This window comes from Anomaloglossus baeobatrachus, chromosome 8 (genome assembly GCF_048569485.1).
Source record: "Anomaloglossus baeobatrachus isolate aAnoBae1 chromosome 8, aAnoBae1.hap1, whole genome shotgun sequence".
Lineage (NCBI taxonomy): Eukaryota > Metazoa > Chordata > Amphibia > Anura > Aromobatidae > Anomaloglossus > Anomaloglossus baeobatrachus.
The window spans coordinates 89,791,341-89,811,547 of NC_134360.1; positions in this window are offsets into that span (position 1 = coordinate 89,791,341).

The window sequence follows — 20,207 nt, forward strand, 5'->3', positions numbered from 1 at the left end:
GTTTAAAAAAGTTAGAGTGTGCAATGCAGGCAGACGTGCTGCAAATAACGTTCCAATACTGTGAATAGACAAAAGTACAATAGCCACGTTTAGGATACAACTAGGTACACTGAGTGTTTGCTACTATAAATGGCTGAGTTTAAAAAAGTTTGAGTGTGCAATGCAGGCAGACGTGCTGCAAATAACGTTCCAATACTGTGAATTGACAAAAGTACAATAGCCACGTTTAGGATACAACTAGGTACACTGAGTGTTTGCTACTATAAATGGCTGAGTTTAAAAAAGTTTGAGTGTGCAATGCAGGCAGACGTGCTGCAAATAACGTTCCAATACTGTGAATTGACAAAAGTACAATAGCCACGTTTAGGATACAACTAGGTACACTGAGTGTTTGCTAGTATAATGGCTGAGTTTAAAAAAGTTAGAGTGTGCAATGCAGGCAGACGTGCTGCAAATATCGTTCCAATACTGTGAATAGACAAAAGTACAATAGCCACGTTTAGGATACAACTAGGTACACTGAGTGTTTGCTACTATAAATGGCTGAGTTTAAAAAAGTTAGAGTGTGCAATGCAGGCAGACGTGCTGCAAATATCGTTCCAATACTGTGAATAGACAAAAGTACAATAGCCACGTTTAGGATACAACTAGGTACACTGAGTGTTTGCTAGTATAATGGCTTAGTAACAATGAGTTGTAGTGTGCAATGCAGGCAGACGTGCTCTGCAAATGTCTTTGCACTAGTGGGACTATAGCAAAGTCCAATAGCCACGTTTAGGATGCCACTAGGTACACTGAGTGTTTGCTAGTAAAATTGCTTAGTTTAAAAAAGTTGGAGTGTGCAATGCAGGCAGATGTGCTCTGCTAATATCTTTGCACTAGTGGGACTATAGCAAAGTCCAATAGCCACGTATAGGATGCCACTAGGTACACTGAGTGTTTGCTAGTATAATGGCTTAGTTAAAATGAGTTTGAGTGTGCAATGCAGGCAGACGCGCTATGCAAATGTCTTTGCACTAGTGGGACTATAGCAAAGTCCAATAGCCACGTATAGGATGCCACTAGGTACACTGAGTGTTTGCTAGTATAATGGCTTGGTTTTAATGAGTTGGAGTGTGCAATGCAGGCAGACGCGCTCTGCAAATGTCTTTGCACTAGTGGGACTATAGCAAAGTCCAATAGCCACGTATAGGATGCCACTAGGTACACTGAGTGTTTGCTAGTATAATGGCTTGGTTAGAATGAGTTGTAGTGTGCAATGCAGGCAGATGTGCTCTGCTAATGTCTTTGCACTAGTGGGACTATAGCAAAGTCCAATAGCCACGTATAGGATGCCACTAGGTACACTGAGTGTTTGCTAGTATAATGGCTGAGTTTAAAAAAGTTAGAGTGTGCAATGCAGGCAGACGTGCTGCAAATATCGTTCCAATACTGTGAATAGACAAAAGTACAATAGCCACGTTTAGGATACAACTAGGTACACTGAGTGTTTGCTACTATAAATGGCTGAGTTTAAAAAAGTTTGAGTGTGCAATGCAGGCAGACGTGCTGCAAATAACGTTCCAATACTGTGAATTGACAAAAGTACAATAGCCACGTTTAGGATACAACTAGGTACACTGAGTGTTTGCTACTATAAATGGCTGAGTTTAAAAAAGTTAGAGTGTGCAATGCAGGCAGACGTGCTGCAAATATCGTTCCAATACTGTGAATAGACAAAAGTACAATAGCCACGTTTAGGATACAACTAGGTACACTGAGTGTTTGCTAGTATAATGGCTTAGTAACAATGAGTTGTAGTGTGCAATGCAGGCAGACGTGCTCTGCAAATGTCTTTGCACTAGTGGGACTATAGCAAAGTCCAATAGCCACGTTTAGGATGCCACTAGGTACACTGAGTGTTTGCTAGTAAAATTGCTTAGTTTAAAAAAGTTGGAGTGTGCAATGCAGGCAGATGTGCTCTGCTAATATCTTTGCACTAGTGGGACTATAGCAAAGTCCAATAGCCACGTATAGGATGCCACTAGGTACACTGAGTGTTTGCTAGTATAATGGCTTAGTTAAAATGAGTTTGAGTGTGCAATGCAGGCAGACGCGCTATGCAAATGTCTTTGCACTAGTGGGACTATAGCAAAGTCCAATAGCCACGTATAGGATGCCACTAGGTACACTGAGTGTTTGCTAGTATAATGGCTTGGTTAGAATGAGTTGTAGTGTGCAATGCAGGCAGATGTGCTCTGCTAATGTCTTTGCACTAGTGGGACTATAGCAAAGTCCAATAGCCACGTATAGGATGCCACTAGGTACACTGAGTGTTTGCTAGTATAATGGCTTAGTTAAAATGAGTTTGAGTGTGCAATGCCGGCAGACGCGCTATGCAAATGTCTTTGCACTAGTGGGACTATAGCAAAGTCCAATAGCCACGTATAGGATGCCACTAGGTACACTGAGTGTTTGCTAGTATAATGGCTTGGTTTTAATGAGTTGGAGTGTGCAATGCAGGCAGACGCGCTCTGCAAATGTCTTTGCACTAGTGGGACTATAGCAAAGTCCAATAGCCACGTATAGGATGCCACTAGGTACACTGAGTGTTTGCTAGTATAATGGCTTGGTTAGAATGAGTTGTAGTGTGCAATGCAGGCAGACGCGCTCTGCAAATGTCTTTGCACTAGTGGGACTATAGCAAAGTCCAATAGCCACGTATAGGATGCCACTAGGTACACTGAGTGTTTGCTAGTATAATGGCTTGGTTTTAATGAGTTGGAGTGTGCAATGCAGGCAGACGCGCTCTGCAAATGTCTTTGCACTAGTGGGACTATAGCAAAGTCCAATAGCCACGTATAGGATGCCACTAGGTACACTGAGTGTTTGCTAGTATAATGGCTTGGTTAGAATGAGTTGTAGTGTGCAATGCAGGCAGACGCGCTCTGCAAATGTCTTTGCACTAGTGGGACTATAGCAAAGTCCAATAGCCACGTATAGGATGCCACTAGGTACACTGAGTGTTTGCTAGTATAATGGCTTGGTTAGAATGAGTTGTAGTGTGCAATGCAGGCAGACGCGCTCTGCAAATGTCTTTGCACTAGTGGGACTATAGCAAAGTCCAATAGCCACGTATAGGATGCCACTAGGTACACTGAGTGTTTGCTAGTATAATGGCTTAGTTATCAGTTGGAGTGTGCAGAGGACAAGAGGGTACAGTGGCAGGATTGTGGTGCTCTGGGTAGAGGAATGGAAGCCTGCCTTTCTATTCCCTCCTAATGGTGAAATGCAGGTAGGAAATCCCTGACCTGGGCTACACAGACGCTGTTGCTGTTTGCAGGACCTGTCACCTATGGCTCTCTGACCCTGCCGGTTGGAGCCCTTAAAAGGACTGCTATAAAGTGCTCTCCCTAAGCTGTCTAACGCTGTGTATGCAGCGCATACAGCTGTATCGGCTATAGGACTCAGGAAGACGGAGCTGCGACAGTGATGTCTGACACCAAAGACGCAGAAGGCAGATAATGGCGTCCGTGAAGAAAATGTACGGTTTTATAATGCAGGGACATGTGACATGCAGATCCTATCACACATGCCGTTGCTTCTCTGGCTCAAAGTCCACTTAGCTGTGTGTGTGTCTGGGATTGGCTGACATGCTGGCCCGCCCCACAAGACGCGCGCGCTTAGGGAAGGAAGACAAGAAAAAAAAAAAAAAAAAATGGCGATCGCCATTATAGAAACAGCAGTGATCTGAAGGCGCTGTTCACGCACACTATACACTGAAATGTGATAATAGTTTGATTCACAGAGTGACTTACACTATTACAGCAGAAACCAAGCTATGATTTAGCTGTTTTTTGGCTGCTAGAACCGTTCTCGAACGTTTCTAGAACTACCGAGCTTTTGCAAAAAGCTCGAGTTCTAGTTCGATCTAGAACATGCCCCAAAATCACTCGAGCCGCGAACTGGAGAACCACGAACCACGAACCGCGCTCAACTCTACCCAAGATACCTTCCATGATTAACCTGTAAGTTAAAGTAAATAAACACACACATTAAAAAAATCCTTTATTTGAAATAATAAACAATAACAAACACCCTTGTTCACCACTTTATTAAGCCCCAAATGTCCGGTGTAATCCACAGAGATCCAGCTCTGCTACATGAAGCTGACAAGAGCTGCAGTAGAACACCGCCGCTCCTGTCAGCTCCACACAGCAACTGAAGTGAGTCGTGCGATCAGTCAGGTTACTCGCGGCCACCGCTGGTTCCTACAACTGTGACAGCAAGTCTACCAAGTGACTGAAGTAAGCTGCGCGATCAGCGATGAAGTCACAGGTGAGTTGCGGTCTCGGGTGGAGGGCTCCAGCTGGCCGCGGGTAGCCTGAGTAAAAGCAGCGCTAATCGCGCTGCTCACTTCAGTCACTCAGGGGATTAGCGGTCACCGGTGAGTCCTTCACGGGTGACTGCTAATCAGGACGTGACACAGACAGAGCCGCGGTATGACAATGAAGTCGGGTGAAGTTCACCCAAGTTCATTCTCATCGCGCGACTCTGTCTGTCTGCTGTCAGCGGGCATGTAGCAACGTCATTGTGCATCACACACGGATCATTTCACACGGACAACACACAGATATTACAAGTACGTATCTCACGCACATACGGACATTCCACATGCACACACGGCTAGCATACGCCATTACACGGATGTCACACGTACCGGAGAAACGGACATAAAATACGGAACATGGACCCGAAAAACGGAACGCAAGACACACACGTGTTTTTCACGTGCGTGTGAAGGGGGCCTAAGAAGAAGTCGCTGAGAGAGAAAATCAGTTCAATGATAGTCATAGATGCCTCCTATTACTAATCTAGGGCTTAGTGGCAGTTGTGAGCTGACATTAACCTCTTATTACCCCAATTACCATCACACCAGAGCAATTGGGAAGAGTCGGGTAAAGTGCTGAGATTGTCACATCTAATGGATGAGACAATATTGGGTGGCTGCAGGCTGCTATTTTTAGGCTGGGGGGCCCCCCAATAAGCATTGGTTTCACCAGCCTGAGAATACTAGCCCACAGCTGTTGAGTTCTATCATGGCTGGGTAACAAAATTGGGCAGGGACCGCATGCCTGTTTTTTAAAATTATTTATTTAAATAATTTAAAAAAAAACAACACAGAAACCGCATGCGTTTCCTCTTATTTTGACACACAGCCAAGATAAGCACACGGCTGGGTGCTGCAGCCTGTAGCCATAAATTTATCTTTGCTGGATATCATAATATGGTGGGAACGTATGCCAGTTTTTTTATTTATTTAGTTATCACCAGTATAACAACACAGAGAGCTTTTGTGATGGCGACCAATCATAGACGCACTCTCAAAGGGTGGGGGCATGGTCCAACGACAGACAATTAGACGCCGGAGAATGCAGTGAATATGCATTAGAGATAATGAATGGACCCGTAAGTAGCACTGCAGCCGCGGGGACTTAGTAAGTATGTACTGCTTTAACCATTTTGCTTCCCTTTTTTTACAGTGGCCAATCACAGCCATGCCAATATTTGACATGGCTATGATGGGCAGGAAGAGTATGGTTTTTGCCATCGGAATATTTACCGATCCTTGGCAGGATAGCCGACTTTTTCAGTAAATGATCGGATGTCCGATCCGGCCAAAGATCGTACAATTTTAACATTTTATGATCTTTGCTGATCAGTATCGCTCATCTCTAATGGGCACAAGATGTTTGGGGCTGTAAAATGGTTGTAGTAAGTGCTAGGGGGCTGCAAATGGAAGTTAAGTGGTAGTAAGAGCAGGATAGTTATACATAGGTATTGACCCCCCCAGCCTAAAAATACCAGCCCACAGCTCTTGTGTCTGTTCGGTGCGACAATGTTGGTGCTTTGCTCAACAAGGTTCGCTGGGTTGGCTTGATCAAAAAAGGTGTGGTTGCACTCCAGCCTCTCTCGCTATGCTAACCAAGCATGTCTTTTGCGTCTTTTAAAGCCTTTTTGCTACTATGGCACAAAACTCTTTTCTTTTGCATGCCCTTGTAGATAACTCACATAGAGGTATCTTCTTTGTTGCACATATATAGTTACAGTCCTTAGTTCTTTGTAGTTTTCTTATAAAAAAAATCGGGCAAATTGGGATGCACTCGCAAAAGTTTCTCTTTCTGGCTGGCTTGCCTAGAGTGACTTCCAAGTAGCGCCATGATTTTGTTCCCTTCCAGTCTCTAGCTTTCATCCACAGTTTCTTCTCAGGTTTTTCTGGAGGCAGCCCTCTTTGGCTTCTCCTCTTGGCTGTAGCGTGTTTTCAGGTGTTTCCTGGAGGATCACACTGCAGTCAGACTCTCTTCTGGGTCTGCTAATTAACATTCATCAATATTCACTGCTTACCCCGCCCACCCTCTGTGCCATTGTATGGAATTAGTGGCAGACTGCTATACAAGCCTACCACCCTGTGTCCATGTCTGTGATTGGTTACAGTCAGTTTGCTGTATAGTAGTGTAAAAATAAATAAATAATTTAAAAAATGACATAAGCTTCTGCCGTATTTTGATAGCCAGCACACGTAAAACAACAGCTGCAGGATGAAGCCCCCACCTGTGAACTTTAATGCGGCTGGAAATAAAAATAGAGGGGAAAAGCGATGCACGGTCCCCCCAGTTTTTTGGTTTTTGGCCTCCCAGCCTAAAAATACCAGCCCACAGTTGCCCAGAATTCTTGCATTCATTAAGGCCACTATACACACAGAGATAAATCTGCGGCAGATCTGTGGTTGCAGTGAAATTGTGGACAATCAGTGCCAGGTTTGTGGCTGTGTACAAATGGAACAATATGTCCATGATTTCACTGCAACCACAGATCTGCCAAAGATTTATCTCTGTGTGTAAAGTGGCCTTAAGATGCGAAAATGTTGGCACTTTGTTCAGCAAGGTTTGGGCACCAAACGTCATGGTTTGTGTTCACTCATCCCCAATCCTTGGATGATTTGACCAGAAGAGGAGTGGTTACGCTCCTGTCCCTTTCGCTACGCTTGCCAAGCATATCCTTTACGTCTTTTAAAGCCTCTTTGCTACTATTGCACAAAACTCTTTCTTTTCCATGTCTTTGTACATAACTCACAGAGGTTTCTTGTTTGTTGCACATATATATTTATAGTCCGTAGTTTTCTTATAAAAAATCGGACATACTGGGATGCACTTGCGAGAGGTTCTCTTTCTAGCTGGCTTTCTTTGAGTAATTTCCAAGTGGCAACACACTTTTTTTCCCTTCCAGTCTCTAGCTCTCATCCAATTTCTTCTCAGGTTCTTCTGGAGGCAGCCCTCTTGGCTTCTCCTCTTGGTTGTAGAGCACCAGATGTTAGAAATTCCTCTGTCTGATAAGTCGTTGAGAGCTCAACAAAGTCCAAGAAGACACTGTAGACAATCCTTCTTGAAGTAGGGACTGAGGTTTATTAGAAAAGCGCAACAGAGCAGGTACAGAAGACAGTTTAAGCGGCACAAAGACACAGACAGATGTCCAAGCAAGAAAGCAGCATTAGTAGTCCTTGCAAAAGGGGTGTTGGGTTTTTTTTAGCCACTACAGTTAAAATGTTTGGGGTCACGCAGACAATTTTGTCTTTTCCATGAAAAATCATACTTTTATTTATCAAATGAATTGCATAATGAATAGAAAATATGGTCCAGACATTGACTAGGTTAGAAATAATGATTTTTACTTGAAATAATAATTTTCTCCTTCAAACTTTGCTTTCGTCAAAGAATGCTCCCTTTGCAGCAATTACAGCTTTGCAGACATTTGGCATTCTCGCTGTTAATTTATAGAAGTAATCTGGACATATTTCACCCCATGCTTCCAGAAGCCCCTTCCGTAAGTTGGATTGGGTTGATGAGCACTTTTTGCGTACCATACGGTCAAGCTGCTCCCACAACAGCTCAATAGGGTTGAGATCTGGTGACTGGGCTGGCCACTCCATTACAGATAGAATACCAGCTGCCTGCTTCTTCCCTAAGTAGTTCATGCAAAATTTGGAGGTGTCCTTTGGGTCATTGTCCTGTTGTAGGATGAAATTGGCTCCAATCAAGCACTGTCCACAGGGTACGGCATGGAGTTGCAAAATGGAGTGATAGCCTTCCTCATTCAAGATCCCTTTTACATTGTACAAATCTCCCACTTTACCAGCACCAAAGCAACCCCAGACCATCACATTACCTCCACCATGCTTGACAGATGGCGTCAGGTACTCTTCCAGCATCTTTTCAGTAGTTCTCACAAATGTTCTTCTGTGTGATCCAAACACCTCAAACGTCGATTTGCCTGTCCATAACCCTTTTTCCAATCTTGCTCTGTCCAATGTCTGTGTTCTTTTGCCCATATTAATCTTTTCCCTTTATTAGCCAGTCTCAGATATGGCTTTTTCTTTGCCACTCGGCCCTGAAGGCCAGCATCCTGGAGTCGCCTCTTCACTGTAGACGTTGACACTGGCGTTTTGAGGGTACTATTTAATGAAGCTGCCAGTTGAGTACCTGTGAGGCATCAATTTCTCAAACTAGAGACTCTAATGTACTTCTCTTGTTGCTCAGTTGTGCAGCGGGGCCTCCCACTTCTCATTCTATTCTGGTTAGAGCCTGTTTGTGCTCTCCTCTGAAGGGAGTAATACACACCTTTGTAAGAAGTCTTCAGTCTCTTGGCAATTTCTTGCATGGAATATCCTTCATTTCTAAGAACAAGAAAAGACTGTCATGTTTCACATGAAAGTTCTCTTTTTCTAGCCACTTTGAGAGTTTAATGGAACCAAAGGCTAAAAATCAAAATAGTTTCAGGATAGTCAAAAGGTACATATAAAGTGAAAAAAACAATCCCTTTAAAAATTCTATTTTATTAAATATGTCTTAAAAATTTCCCAAGTGATTCACCTATCTAGAAATTATCAAGGGTAGTATAAATATACACCAGAGATGCCACCCCTATTCAGAGGAAATACAATCAAAAGCAGAAAAACGGGAGTTTGGGATCCCAAATGGGATTAATCTGGCCCTATTATGGACCTGCCACCTCACGCCTTCCTACCGACGGCGGTAATACCGCCTTAACGTAACTGGGCGCCCCCGTTCCTCGGTGGCAATCCCTCACTTACCCTAATAATTTCCCTACCATATGAGGAAAAATGAGACTGCCTATGCAAGTTACCACTATTTATTGGTTGGACTTATTACCCCTCAATAGATCTCAAAGAGAGGGCAATTATTATAATATTAAAATACCCTGTTTCCTATGCTCCACTTCAAACTGATCATTGAGTTATAAACAGGGATTACAAATGTTGCAATACCCTGTTACTCATATCCATTTAATATGCTCTAAATCAGCTGGTCATTGTCGTACCAACAAATGTAATGCTCCAGATTCTCAACTAGCTCAAAGGAAAGTCAGTTTTATAGCTTTTCTAATCAGCAGAACTGTTTTCAGCTGTGCTAACATACTTGTACAAAGGTTTTCAAGAGATTTCTAAACATTCATTAGCCTTTTAACACAGTTAGCAAACACAATATACCATTAGAACACTGGAGTGGTGGTTGTTGGAAATGGGCCTCTTTACATCTATGTAGATATTGCATTAAAAAACAGATGTTAATGTTGGCTTCATCGAAAAAAAATGTGCTTTTCTTTCAAAAATAAGCAAATATCGAAGGGACCCTTAACTTCTGAACTGTAGTGTACATGTTTAGACAAAGGAAAAGGACATACTGCAAAGAAAGGCATAGTCATCGCAGAACAAAGCATATATTGATACATCATGAAAATATTTACGAGCATTGTGGTAAAAGCTTATTGTAATCCTATATGCCTGTATGCTACTTCCAGCGAATTCAGTAATGTTGTCCTTAATGACATCTATAATCTCTCAAGACGCTTTTACTCAGACAACTATTCACTGTCAGCTCTATTGACAAGTTAATTTCTCTATCAATTCAATATACCTGCTATGCATGACTATAAATCACCACTTATTAACTACCGCAGTTCACTTTTCCTATTCCATTTAACCATTCTAGACTTTTTCACATACTTACTTTTAACACGTGTATTGAGTTATTTAGAGAGCACACCTAATTTACACTTATACATGCTGTACACTGACTACTTTATATTGTATCAAAGTGTCATATCTTCAGTGTTGTCCCATGAAAAGATATCATAAAAAAATTACAAAAATGTGAATGGTGTACTTACATTGTGATATACTGTATATACATATACATACAGACATGGCCTAACTTGTTGGCCCCCTTGTTCCAGAGAATGAAATATTTCTCCCAGAAAATTATTGTAATTAAACATGCTCTGTCATACACGTTTACTTACCTTGTATGTATTGGAACAACACAAAAGTAAATAAACATGAGCATGACAAAACGTGTGTAAATGAAATAATTTTCTGGGAGAAATATTTGAATTTCTGTAACAATTTCAAAGGTGCCAACTCTGTCATCCATGACTGTGTATGTATGTATGTGTGTGTGTGTGTGTATATATATATATATATATATATATATATACTAGCTGTAGTACCCGGCGTTGCCCGGGATAGTAACTGTCTCTCTCCCAGTCTCTGTCTATGTGTCTGTCTGTCTCTGTCTGTTTGTCTCTGTGTCCGTCTGTCTCTGTCTGTGTGTCTCTCTGTGTCTGTCTCTGTGTGTCTGTCTCTGTGAGTTTGTCTCTCTCTGTCTGTCTGTCTCTATCTATGTGTGTCTCTGTCTCTATCCATGTCTGTCTGTCTGTGTCTATCTCTCTGTCTGTCTTTTTGTCTGTCTCTCTCTATCTCTGTGTCTGTCTCTCACTCTCTGTGTCTGTCTCTCTCTCTCTCTATGTCTGTCTATCTCTCTCTATCTCTGCGTCTGTCTGTCAGTCTCTTTCCTTGCCTGTCTCTTTCCCCGTCTGTCTCTTTCCCCATCTGTCTCTTTCCAGGTCTGTCTCATTCCCCATCTGTCTCTTTCCCCATCTGTCTCTTTCTAGGTCTGTCTCTTTCCCCGTCTGTCTCTTTCCCCGTCTGTCTCTTTCCCTGTCTGTCTCTGTATGTCTTTGTCTATCTCTGTCTGTCTCTCTCTGTCTGTCTCTTCCCCTGTCTGTCTCTTACCCTGTCTGTCTCTTTCTCTGTCTCCTTGTCTGTCTCTTTCCCTGTCTGTCTCTTTCCCTGTCTGTCTGCCTTTTTCCCCTGTCTGCCTCTGTCTGTCTCTTTCTCTGTCTGTCTGTCTCTGTCTGTCTGCCTTTTTTTCCTGTCTATCTCTGTCTGTTTGTCTCTTTCCCTGTCTACCTCTATCTGTCTTTCTCTGTCTCTTTCCCTGTGTGTGTCTTTCTGTTTGTCTCTTTCTGTCTGGCTGGCTTTTTTTTCCTATCTGTCTCTATCTGTTTGTCTCTGACTCTTTCCCTGTCTGTCTGTGCCTTTCTGTCTGTCTATCAGTTGGTCTCTCTGTCTCTGTCCGTCTCCCCATTGACATCATATTACCTCACACATAAAAGCTTCTTATACTAACAATTTTCTTTGTTCCTATAGAAACCACAAACAGCTGCTATTAATAGCCTGTAGCTCGCAGCTCCGTTCACTTTAATGGAGGCAGGTTTTTGGAGAGTAACTGCAAACTGCGGGGTTAAAGTTTCTTGTCAAAACATAGTCTATGACATTCCCTGAGTCACATGAGGTGTCTGTGCAAACTTGTTTGATGATAAATGCTACGCTGCAGATTCCTTTAGCGGACATACATACATACATACATACATACACTCAGCTTTATATATTTTTTATAGGTACAGATGGCAACATGGTAAGATGACAACATGGTAATATATTTAATATATTTAATATGTTTATTTCTAACAGTTTTGTGATCGTTGATGGTGTGTGGGAATCAGTAAACAGTGGTGGAAGACTGGGGCTTTAAAATCAGGCGGGCTTACAGAATGGAGAGCTGCTACTGCTTCTTCCGGCGGATCTTCGGCTCCTCCATATACGAGAACCTTCTTCTGCACTTCCAGTCTTGCACATTGCACCTTTGAAGGTGGGAAGTGTACACTTAGCTTCAGAGGCGTAACGACGCATGCTGAAAACAGGTGTGCGCGTGCGTGAGCTTTGCGGGGAGCTGGCGATGATGCTAGCTTTTGAAAATCATGCTATTATGCTCACAGGGGCATAACATGCTGAAGGGGCCAACTAGTCTAGAGAAACTAAAGCTTTATCGATTAGTCAAAGAGTTAATTTGAATATGTGTTTAGGTGTCAGGCAATATAAAGGGCTGCTTACGCAGGGCATTTAGCAATAACTTTACAAATTTTAGTGGGTTGAAAACAATGGGGGACCTGTCCAGTTCCATTTAAACAACAGTTGCTATGGATGGAACATGCATCTCGGAACCGAAGGGGAAAGAAGTTGTGAAACTCAGATACAGCGATGGATTGTTACTGAACAGGACCCGCTGCCGTCTCCCCTTAGCCTCCTGATGAACCTCTGAAGGGAGAGGAGAAACTGTTATACTATATTATATAGAATATGATTGGAGCAACCTTTTCTATTTTGCAGTAATTTGCAGGGGTGTTTGTATCCCATTTTTCTTTCAGCTCCTGGGGTATAATGGGGAAATTATCTGAGCCCCTTGTGATATGACTCTAGGTGTGTTACGGTTGCTGTGGCTCTGGAGACTATGTCCGGACTTCTTGCTACTGCACATGTGCAAGCGCTGGAGACTAAGTCCTATCTTGGAGCCATTGCACATGTGCGGGTGACATCATCGCTGACACGAGGTCACATGTCTCTGACACCTTCTAAGCTGATTGGCCACTGGTCATATGCTTGTGACATGTGGTCACATGTCTCTGACACCTTCTATGCCGATTGGTCGCTGGTCATGTGCTTGTGACGCCTTGCTCGGTGATAGGCCAGCGTGACGTCATAGCTGTCATTCTGGCAGCGGATTGGCTCTGGTGTCCTCCATCTTGGATGAGGCACAGAGTCTATATAAGACCCTGATGCACGCCGCCCGGCGCTCAGTCCTCTTGGTTCATGCATGAGAGTAGACGCTCTGTGCACGTTCCTCTAGGCATCCCTCTGTCTATGTTAGGTGAGCGCTACCGGCAGGGTAGCGTTCTTATACCTTACAGCTTCGGCTGCAGTCCGTATCCTTACCTCTTAGTGGAGCGGACATAGGCAGGTATTAAACCAAAAAAGGACATAGAACTCCATATTCGTCTTTTTTTACTCATGGCAAACCTCACCATATATCCACTAACAACCAAAAATGATGGATTGGGAATGTCCACCTAACTATACATGTATATACAGGGCTCTGTGTCCCACTTTAATATAGAATCGGCTGTTCTCCTTTTTCCCATTACTGTAATGTTGCACTAGCACTTTATGTTACTATTCCAGTGGTAGGTGTCATATTTTCAACCTTTTGTGTGCCCATCGGTCTAGACATTTGTGCAATAAGCTTGCCTTGATTTTTTTCTATTTCACTACACTGCACCAGTCTGTGTTTCTCTGGTTTTATGGGGTAGGGTGTTTTTAAACCAACAATCTGTCTGTGCCAGCATTGTATGAATAAAATGAATATTTTCTAGTTATTGTATTATAACTTTTAAAATGATGAATTGATTAATAAAAATACTATTTTGATTAAGCATAACAAATGTGTTTGCAAACTCAATTTTTGGTTGTTAGGACATAGGCAGGTGCCTGAGGCACATGGTCCGGCTGGGCCTTGTGATTCTACTTGTAGGTGGACGTTGCCGCTAGGGTAACGTTCCTTATACTGCGTCTGGCAGTTGTTCGTATCCTCGCACACTAGGTGAGCGAACAGAGGTAGGAGCTTTGTGCGGCTTATGCTGCTGTCCGTCTCTTTTGCACCACTAGAAGAGCGGACCTAGGCAGGTGCCATATCTAGTGGTTCGTGTCCTTGCACACTAGTGGAGCGAACGCAGGTAGGAGCTTTGTGCGGCTTACGCTGCTGTCCGTCTCCTGGCACCACTAGAGGAACGGACCTCGGTAGGTGCCATTTCACACTCACTGCTTTTGTCTCTGTGATCTTTAACAGAGACCATTCCACACACCCTCCAAGTAAGGGAGGAATTGCTTTATTTTCTAATTATATTCCTCTGTGAGTATAATAGAGGTATTGCACTCTGCACTTGTGCTATCATTATTTACAGTGGCACACTTATATACCCCTTATCCTCTGCCATAGTCTGCAGCAGAGTCTTTGCATGGTGGACCCTGACTGTCTGAAATTCCTTTAGGTTTTATTATCAGACAGCCACCCGTAACATTAGGACTGAGCCAAGGGTCTGGCAGTTATGGCAAAATATCAGTAGTTACACCGTTACATACAAGTACTTGAGTCGCGGCTCAAGAGTATAGAGGATAAACCTCAGACCATGGTGACATCTGCACATGAACCTCGACTTGCTCTGCCAAACAGATATTCTGGCGATACCAGATCATGTCGTGGTTTCATTAGTCAGTGTCAGATACACCTAGAGGTCAACTCTTCTCGCTTCTCTACGGAGAGGTCCAGAGTAGGCTTTATCATCTCCGTACTTCAGGACAAAGCCTTAGAATGGGCGACTCCCTTATGGGAGCGCTCTGATGTGGTTACTCTGAGACATCAAGACTTTCTTGATGCTCTTAAAGCGGTATTCATGGGTCCGCAGGTTACCCATGATGCGGCCCTGAGACTCTTAGATCTATCTCAGGGTTCGTCATCCACTAGTTCTTATGCCATTGCTTTTAGAACTCTGGTGGCAGAACTAGATTGGCCAGAGAAGGTGTTGATTCCTATCTTCTGGAGAGGGTTGGCAGGCTATGTCAAGGATGCCCTTGCTACTCGTGAGGTCCCTGCTTCTCTGGAGGACTTTGATCACAGTAGCTACGAGGATCGACGTTCGCCATAGGGAACGTAGACTCGAGGTCTCTTCCTCACGCCCTAAGCATCGGGCTATTCCAGTTGTTGAGGGTCCACTACCATCTTCCTCAGCATCTGAAACATCTCCCACTCCTATGGAGTTAGGTCATACGTCCTCCAGACTACGCAAGTCTGGTCCTCCTATATGTTACGTATGTCGTCAGGCTGGGCACTATGCCAACAAGTGTTCTAGTCGTCAGGGAAACTCCCAGGTCTAGTAACCATTAGAGGGGGGTTACTAGAGACGTCTTCTGCACCCTCTAAGTGTAGTATCCCAGGTCAGCTCCCATTCTTTGAGAATACATGGCCTATTATGGCTTTTGTGGATTCTGCAGCTGACAGGACTTTTGTGTCCTCAGGATTTGTAAAGAGACACAATATTCCCTCTATCATGTTAGAGGCGCCTATTCCTGTCCGTGTTGTTAATGGGACTATGTTGTCTGACTCCATTACATTGAGGACAGTTCTCTTGCGCCTTTCCCTGCCTCAGGGTCACATAGAGGAGATTTCTTTTCTTGTTTTGCCTGAGGGTATATACGACGTCCTTCTGGGTCTCCCATGGCTTCGGACTCATGCTCCTCACATTGACTGGGAGTCCGACAGCATTATTAGTTGGGGTGCGAAATGTCAGTCTCGATGTCTTCCCTTACCACCTAAGGTCGTTGCAGTTGCATCAACTGATCTCTCTCCCATACCTACACCCTATTTGGATTTCGCTGACGTGTTCTCCAAACAGGGTGCTGAGGTTCTTCCACCCCATAGGCCGTATGACTGTGCCATAGACCTTATCCCAGGTTCGGTTCCACCTAAGGGCAGGGTTTACCCCCTGTCGATACCTGAGTTGGAGGCCATGTCGACCTATATAAGAGAGAGTTTAGAGAAGGGGTTCATTCGTAAGTCTGTCTCTCCCACGGGAGCTGGGTTTTTCTTTGTTCGGAAGAAAGAGGGTGATTTGCGTCCCTGCATAGATTACAGGGGTCTCAACGCAATCACAATAAAGAACAAATACCCGTTACCTTTAATTTCGGAACTCTTTGACAGACTGAGGGGAGCTCAGGTTTTTACGAAGTTGGATCTGCGGGGTGCGTATAACTTGGTACGAATTCGAGAGGGTGACGAATGGAAGACCGCTTTTAACACCCTAGACGGTCACTATGAATACCTTGTCATGCCTTTTGGGTTATGTAATGCACCCGCAGTATTTCAGGACTTCGTAAACGATGTGTTCAGGGATTTACTGTTATCCTCTGTCGTGGTGTATCTGGACGACATCCTGATTTTTTCTCCTGATCTGGAGACTCATCGTCAGGATGTCGTTCGTGTCCTTTCCCGTTTAAGGGAGCACTCATTGTTTGCTAAACTCGAAAAATGTGTATTCGAGCAGTCATCCTTGCCTTTTTTGGGCTACATTATCTCACAAGAGGGTCTGGCTATGGATCCTGCGAAGCTCTCTGCTGTCCTGGAATGGTCCGAACCTCATTCCTTGAAGGCGGTGTAACGCTTCTTAGGATTCATAAATTATTACAGGCAGTTCATACCCCATTTCTCTACTTTGGTGGCCCCTTTGGTGGCCTTGACTAAGAAAGGTGCTAATCCAAAAGTCTGGTCTACTGAGACATCTCAGGCTTTTGAGGCAGTAAAAAGACACTTTTCAACTGCTCCCGTTCTTTAACGACCCAATGAGAATAAGCCCTTCCTCTTGGAGGTTGATGCCTCTTCAGTGGGTGCTGGTGCGGTCTTGTATCAAAAGAACGGTGCAGGTAGAAAAAGGCCGTGTTTCTTCTTTGCTAAAACCTTTTCACCGGCAAAGAGAAACTATACCATTGGGGATAGGGAACTGCTCGCCCTGAGATTAGCCTTGGAGGAGTGGCGTCACTTGCTGGAAGGAGCGAAACATCCTTTCCAGGTCTATACAGACCATAAGAATCTGACGTACTTACAAACCGCTCAGCGTCTGAATCCTCGCCAAGCCCGCTGGTCCTTGTTTTTCTCCCGCTTTCACTTCTCCATCAACTATCTGTCTGGGAGAAAGAATAACAAGGCAGACGCCCTGTCTCGCTCTATGGTTTCTACCCAGGAAGAGATTGACGAACCTCGTCTTATCCTTCCCTCCAGGGTTTTTCATACGCTCTCCCCTGTGACGTTAGACCAAATCCCACCGGGCAAGACCTTTGTGCCGCCTGATCGACAGAATGATATACTGTCGTGGGCCCACACTTCAAAGGTGGGTGGGCATTTTGGTATTAGGCGGACACGAGAGTTACTGGAGAGGTGGTATTGGTGGCCACACTTAGCCAGCCACGTCAAGAGATATGTCGGTTCCTGCTACTCGTGTGCTCACAACCGTCCATTACGGCAGAGACCGGCTGGGCTCTTGCATCCTTTACCAGTGCCAGATAGACCATGGGAGGTGGTAGGCATGGACTTTGTGGGTGATCTTCCGTGTTCACAGGGACATAGATTTGTGTGGGTCATTACGGACCATTTCTCCCAGATGGTTCATCTCGTACCGTTATCGAGAATCCCGTCTTCCAGGATACTAGCCAAACTATTCCTCAAGCATGTCTTTAGGCTTCACGGGTTGCCAGATCGTATCATTTGTGATAGAGGCCCGCAATTTGCTTCCCGTTTCTGGCGAGATCTTTGTAGCCTTATGCAAATTGAGTTGAATCTCCAATCCAAGCAGCTAAGGACCGTATGAAGATGGTGTCCGATCGGTTTCGTCGCCCAGCTCCTGTCTTTTCTCCAGGGGATTTTGTGTGGCTCTCTGCAAAACACGTGAAACTTAGAGTGAGCTCTGTCAAATTTGCTCCTCGCTTCCTGGGCCCTTATGAGGTTCTTCGACAGGTAAATCCTGTAGTCTACCAATTGAAGTTACCCGTCCATCTTAGGATCCATGACAAATTCCATGTTTCACTGCTAAAGCCGGCTATTTTACCTCACGCTCGTGAAGTGCACTCTCCTGCCTCTGATTCCTCTTGCTCTAGCTATGAGGTACGAGCCATAGTTGGTTCTAAGATGGTTAGTGGGTGCAGGTTCTTCTTGATAGATTGGGAAGGCTATGGCCCGGAACATCACTCTTGGGAGCCTGAGGAGGCTGTCCATGCTCCTGACTTAGTTGCCGATTACCTGCGTCGCCGGGAGGGGGGCCCTTGAGGGGGAAGTACTGTTACGGTTGCTGTGGCTCTGGAAACTATGTCCGGATTTCTTGCTACTGCACATGTGCAAGCGCTGGAGACTAAGTCCTATCTTGAAGCCATTGCACATGTGCGGGTGACATCATCGCTGACACGAGGTCACATGTCTCTGACACCTTCTAAGCTGAATGGCCACTGGTCATGTGCTTGTGACACGTGGTCACATGTCTCTGACACCTTCTATGCCGATTGGTCACTGGTCATGTGCTTGTGACGCCTTGCTCGGTGATAGGCCAGCGTGACGTCATTGCTGTCATTCTGGCAGCGGATTGGCTCTGGTGTCCTCCATCTTGGATGAGGCACAGAGTCTATATAAGACCCTGACGCATGTCGCCCGGCGCTCAGTCCTCTTGGTTCATGCATGAGAGTAGACGCTCTGTGCACGTTCCTCTAGGCATCCCTCTGTCTATGTTAGGTGAGCGCTACCGGCAGGGTAGCGTTCTTATACCTTACAGCTTCGGCTGCAGTCCGTATCCTTACCTCTTAGTGGAGCGGACATAGGCAGGTGCCTGAGGCACATGGTCCGGCTGGGCCTTGTGATTCTACTCGTAGGTGGACGTTGCCGCTAGGGTAACGTTCCTTATACTGCGTCTGGCAGTTGTTCGTATCCTCGCACACTAGGGGAGCGAACAGAGGTAGGAGCTTTGTGCGGCTTATGCTGCTGTCCGTCTCTTTTGCACCACTAGAAGAGCAGACCTAGGCAGGTGCCATATCTAGTGGTTCGTGTCCTCGCACACTAGTGGAGCGAACGTAGGTAGGAGCTTTGTGCGGCTTACGCTGCTGTCCGTCTCTTTTGCACCACTAGAAGAGCGGACCTAGGCAGGTGCCATATCTAGTGGTTCGTGTCCTCGCACTCTAGTGGAGCGATCGCAGGTAGGAGCTTTGTGCGGCTTTTGCTGCTGTCCGTCTCCTGGCACCACTAGAGGAATGGACCTCGGTAGGTGCCGTTTCACACTCACTGCTTTTGTCTCTGTGATCTTTAAGAGAGACCATTCCACACACCCTCCAAGTAAGGGAGGAATTGCTTTATTTTCTAATTATATTCCTCTGTGAGTATAACAGAGGTATTGCACTCTGCACTTGTGCTATCATTATTTACAGTGGCACACTTATATACCCCTTATCCTCTGCCATAGTCTGCAGCAGAGTCTTTGCACGGTGGACCCTGACTGTCTGACATTCCTTTAGGTTTTATTATCAGACAGCCCCCCGTAACAAGGTGACTGTAATATGCTTTTGGGGTATACCACCCTGTAACATATGTGGTTGTAAATAACTCTTATGGATCACTACCTTGCATAAAGATAATTTATTAGGAATAGAAGTCTATACATCTTGTACAGTGCTAGTATCATGAATAGGAATTCCTGGTTATAGATCAGTAAATTGATACAGTCTTGATCTAAGAAAAACAATATAGGGAGGAGTATTACCATTTGGGAACTCATATATATTGTACCATGCAAGCACCACTATAGGGCTTTCCATCCCATCCCTATATCAGGGTCAGGGAGAGGGAGAGCCGACGTGGAACGGGGGCGCCCGGTAACTTATGGTGTCATACCCTCCGTTGTTAGGTAGGGATACACTACCCTTATCGGGCTATATTAGTTTTCCTTCCCTTTCCTAAAGTGAGTGTGTATATAAAACTCCTTGGTTATTTACAAGGAAAACGTGATCCAGTCTCTTTTATATGTTTGTGTCTTTTGGTGGGTACATTTTAATGAATATTAATACAAATTGCACATTTTAAAATAGGGTTGAGATGACATGTTAGTCCCAAACTCAGATAAAGAAAAGGATCTAGATGAGCATGGGCTTAAGCTGGAGATAAGAAATGTAGCTGTTCATACTCATCCAATGTCAGGCTATGTGCACACGTTGCAAATTTGGTTGCCAAAATTTGTGCACCAAATCTGCATCTCCTGGAAGAAAAAAAGTGCCTATTTATGGTGCATTTTTTCCGTGTTTTCAGTGCATTTTTCATGCATTTTTCATGTATTTGGGCTGAAAAAAATGCTGATAAAAACACTGAAAGAATTGACATGCTGCAGTTTATTTTTTG